Source organism: Phyllobates terribilis, unplaced genomic scaffold, assembly GCF_046119375.1.
Source record: "Phyllobates terribilis strain yellow unplaced genomic scaffold, ASM4611937v1 Scaffold_7__3_contigs__length_470593459, whole genome shotgun sequence".
Lineage (NCBI taxonomy): Eukaryota > Metazoa > Chordata > Amphibia > Anura > Dendrobatidae > Phyllobates > Phyllobates terribilis.
Genome location: NW_027362767.1, coordinates 51,647,057 through 51,652,660, shown reverse-complemented (window position 1 = coordinate 51,652,660; position 5,604 = coordinate 51,647,057).

Sequence of the window (5,604 nt, the reverse complement as noted above, 5' to 3'; positions counted from 1 at the left end):
TGCTTCTATGATGGGGTACTATGACCGGGCACTGCTTCTATGATGGGGTACTATGATCGGGCCCTGCTTCTATGATGGGGTACTATGACCGGGCACTGCTTCTATGATGGGGTACTATGACCGGGCACTGCTTCTATGATGGGGTAATATGACCGGGCCCTGCTTCTATGATGGGGTACTATAACCGGGCACTGCTTCTATGATGGGGTACTATGATCGGGCACTGCTTCTATGATGGGGTACTATGATCGGGCACTGCTTCTATGATGGGGTAGTATGATCGGGCCCTGCTTCTATGATGGGGTACTATGATCGGGCACTGCTTCTATGATGGGGTACTATGATCCGGCACTGCTTCTATGATGGGGTACTATGATCGGGCCCTGCTTCTATGATGGGGTACTATGATCGAGCCCTGCTTCTATGATGGGGTACTATGATCGGGCCCTGCTTCTATGATGGGGTACTATGATCGGACCCTGCTTCTATGATGGGGTACTATGACCGGGCACTGCTTCTATGATGGGGTACTATGACCGGGCACTGCTTCTATGATGGGGTAATATGACCGGGCCCTGCTTCTATGATGGGGTACTATAACCGGGCACTGCTTCTATGATGGGGTACTATGATCGGGCACTGCTTCTATGATGGGGTACTATGATCGGGCACTGCTTCTATGATGGGGTAGTATGATCGGGCCCTGCTTCTATGATGGGGTACTATGATCGGGCACTGCTTCTATGATGGGGTACTATGATCGGGCCCTGCTTCTATGATGGGGTACTATGATCGGGCCCTGCTTCTATGATGGGGTACTATGACCGGGCACTGCTTCTATGATGGGGTAGTATGATCGGGCTCTGCTTCTATGATGGGGTACTATGATCGGACCCTGCTTCTATGATGGGGTACTATGACCGGGCCCTGCTTCTATGATGGGGTACTATGATCGGGCCCTGCTTCTATGATGGGGTACTATGATCGGGCCCTGCTTCTATGATGGGGTACTATGACCGGGCACTGCTTCTATGATGGGGTACTATGATCGGGCCCTGCTTCTATGATGGGGTACTATGATCGGGCCCTGCTTCTATGATGGGGACACTTTGGCTGTGATGAGGCACTGTGAATGTCATAGGGCACAGTATTAATAATGGGGGCGCTGTGTCTGTGCTTGGAGCACCATGACTTTGATAACGACACTGTGATTGTGGCAGACACTCTAGCTGGTCTGCTAATGGGTTACTACTTTTTACACGATTTTATTACTGAACCGTGTACATAATACCACAATCTATTACTCCTCTATGACCGACAAGCAAATGTCACACAAAAAGCCATCAAGGCCCCCGAATTACATTTCCCATGACTCTTATAAAAAACATATTCTAGAATCCATGCAGTGACGTCGCTTCTCCGGATTTTGTATCTGCAAACACTAGATGGCGACATAACAACTGTTTTTGATTGATGCACATTTTGGACCCTGTGCTGCCCCTGGTGGTTGATACCTTTAATGGCTAAGATTGGCCTCTTGTCTGCTGGCAGGTATCATCTCCCAAGGACGCTCAATTTTTAATATTTTTCTATCTACTGGCTGACACGGTGCAGATATGTTTTTCCTGGAGTCGGCACAGTGTGGACACTAGGTGGCGCCACAGTTTTATCTGTAACACCTACTAACTGAGAAGGAGATCGCCCATTGTGACCACTGGGTAGTTAAAGGGATTTCTCAGAATTTATTTTTTTTATTGTTTAACCCCTTCCGGACCAGATAATTTTTCATTTTGCACTGTCATTTTTCTTTCCATACAAGCTTGTGTTTTTTTTTTCCAGAACGACTTGTACTTTTGGTTGACGCCATTTATTTTATCATATACAAAAATAGTGAAAAAAGGGTAAAAATAAAATCCCAAATATGGAGAAATGGGGAAAAGTAAATGCAAGTGTTAATTGTACGGGGAACAGGAGCAGGTAACGCGAGTATGGCGCCCCCCATTGATGGCAGGGGGCAGAGATGGTCGGCCGAGCGCTGCGATCACGTTATGAGATCCCGGATTTACTACGTTACACATTATGGGATCAGCCGGACGCGGATCTTGTCGTCTCATGTGTGTCCCTAAGGGTTAAAGGGTAAGTCATCGGCTGGCGGCCCCTTAATGTGGATCTTGGCATCGCTGGTGGTCGCACCCTCAGCAGATAGAGAATAACTTGATTTGGGTGGAATAAGTGGAATACGCCTTTAATTCATGTAGCTGTATTTTCTTGGCTGCATTGGACCTCATTCACACACCATTTTATGCATACAAGAAAAAACTGCTTCGATTATCATCCACTTTCGGTCCTTTTTTACCATCAGTGTTTCATCCATTTTTTTTTCATATGCAAAAACAAATAAATACCCATCCAACTAATACCCACCTCCTCAGCTATACTAACAGGAGCTCTATGGAACGCTCGCTCTGTCTGCAACAAACTTTCCTTCATCCACGATCTTTTCATTACAAACAAACTCTCCTTCCTCGCCATCACTGAAACCTGGCTCACCCCCTCTGACACAGCCTCCCCAGCTGCCCTTTCATATGGCGGATTCCACCTTTCCCACACCCCCGCCCCAATGGCAAACATGGTGGAGGCGTAGGTTTCCTCCTATCGGAACTCTGCGCTTTCACCAAAATCCCACTGCCACCCTCCGTTACACTCCCCTCTTTTGAGGTGCACTGTGTGCGCATCTATTCCCCCTCCAACCTCCAACTGGCCGTCGTTTACCGACCCCCAGGGCAAGCCACCACCTTCTTAGACCATTTCACTACCTGGCTGCTTCACTTCCTTTCCACTGACATCCCCACTATCATAATGGGTGACTTCAACATCCCCATTGACACTCCCCACTCGTCTGTCTCTAAGCTCCTATCCCTCACCTCCTCCTTTGGACTCACTCAATGGTCTTCCACACCCACCCACAAAGATGGCCACACACTGGACCTCATCTTCACCCGCCTCTGTTCCCTATCTAACCTCTCTAACTCACCACTCCCTCTCTCTGACCATAACCTCCTCACATTCTCTACCCTCTCCTCTCCGGGTGCACAATCCCCACTCCACAAATTCACACACCCTCGCAGAAATCTCAAACACCTTGACCTACACTCTCTCTCTGAATCCCTCCTTCCTCTCACAGACATAAATTCCTTGCACGATGCAGACGTTGCTGCTGCTTCATATAACACCACAATAGCTGCAGCTCTAGACTCGATCGCCCCTCTCACACACACCACACCTCGCACATTCAACAGGCAACCCTGGCACACTAAACTTACCAAAGAACTGCGCCGGGCCTCCAGGGTTGCGGAGCGGAGATGGAAAAGGTCTCACTCCATCGAGCACTTCATCGCATTCAAGCAATCCCTCACTAATTTCAAGTCCGCACTCACTACAGCAAAACAAACCTACTTCTCATCTCTCATATCCTCCCTATCTCACAACCCTAAACAGCTATTTAACACTTTCAACTCTCTCCTTCGTCCCCCAGCACCTCCTCCCTCTTCTCTCATCTCAGCCGACGACTTTGCCTCATTCTTCAAACAGAAGATTGACACCATCAGACAAAACTTTGGCCTAAAGTCCACACAACCCCTCCTCATATCTACTCAACCATCCTCCTCCAAACCCCACTTCTCTACCATTACAGAAGGTCAAGTCTCCTCTTTACTCTCCAAATCACACCTCACCACCTGCGAACTTGACCCAATCCCATCCCACCTCATCACTAACCTCACCTCAGTCTTCATCCCAACCCTAACCCACCTCTTCAATCTATCACTAACAACCGGAGTCTTCCCCTCATGTTTCAAACATGCTGCAATCACACCCATCCTCAAAAAGCCCTCCCTTGACCCTTCCTCTCTGACCAGCTACCGCCCCATATCACTTCTCCCCTTTGCCTCAAAACTTCTAGAACAACATGTCCACCTTGAACTGTCCTCCCACCTCTCCTCCTGCTCCCTCTTCGACCGTCTACAATCTGGCTTCCGACCGCATCACTCGACCTAAACTGCCCTGACCAAAGTCACAAACGACCTACTAAATGCCAAATCCAAGCGACACTACTCCATCCTCCTCCTTCTGGACCTGTCATCTGCCTTTGACACAGTGGACCATTCCCTCTTACTCCAGATTCTCTCATCTCTTGGCATCACGGACTTGGCTCTATCTTGGATCTCCTCATACTTAACAGACAGGACATTCAGCGTCTCCCACTCACGCACCACCTCCTCATCTCGCCCCCTATCTGTCGGTGTCCCCCAAGGTTCAGTTCTAGGACCCCTGCTCTTCTCCATCTACACCTTCGGCCTGGGACAGCTCATAGAGTCTCACGGCTTTCAGTATCACCTCTATGCTGACGACACACAGATCTTCCTCTCTGGACCCGATATCTCCTCCCTACTAACCAGAATCCCACAATGTCTGTCCGCCATCTCATCCTTCTTCTCCGACAGGTTTCTAAAACTCAACATGGATAAAACAGAGTTCATCATCTTTCCACCCTCTCATTCACATCCCCCATCCGACCTATCCATCAACGTCAATGGCTGTTCACTCTCCCCAGTCCCACAAGCTCGCTGCCTTGGGGTAACCCTGGACTCTGATCTCTCCTTCAAGCCACATATTCAAGCCCTTTCCACCTCCTGCCGACTCCAACTCAAAAACATCTCCCGGATCCGTGCATTCCTCAGCAAAGACTCTGCAAAAACACTAGTGCATGCCCTCATCATATCCCGCCTCGACTACTGCAACCTCCTGCTCCGTGGCATCCCTTCCAACACTCTTGCACCTCTCCAATCTATCCTAAACTCTGCTGCTCGACTAATCCACCTGTCCCCCCGCTATTCCCCGGCCTCTCCTCTCTGTCAATCCCTTCACTGGCTCCCTATTGCCCAGAGAATTCAGTTCAAAACTCTAACCATGGCATACAAAGACATCCACAACCTGTCTCCCCCATACATCTGTGACCTAGTCTCCCAGTACTTACCTGCACGCAACCTCCGATCCTCACAAGATCTCCTGCTCTACTCCCCTCTTATCTCCTCCTCCCACAATCACATACAAGATTTCTCCCGTGCTTCCCCCCTACTCTGGAACTCTCTACCCCAACATATCAGACTCTCGCCGACCGTGGAAACCTTCAAAAGGAACCTGAAGACCCACCTCTTCCGACAAGCCTACAACCTGCAGTAAACACCACTGCACGACCAGCTCTACCCTCACCTACTGTATCCTCACCCATCCCTCGTAGATTGTGAGCCCTCGCGGGCAGGGTCCTCGCTCCTCCTGTACCAGTCGCTGACTCGTTTTGTTAAGATTATGTAAATGCTTTTGTTATGTATATCCCTATCACATGTAAAGCGCCATGGAATAAATGGCGCTATAATAATAAATAATAATAATAATAATAATAATAAATAAATCTAAACTTCTCCCACTCAGTGAAAATCAGACAGTAAAGAAAGGTAATTCCAGCAGGTGGCGGCAGGTGTCGCTGCTGCGCAAAGAACTACATTTCCCATGATGCCTGGAACCAGTCGTGGGCGTGGTCATGCT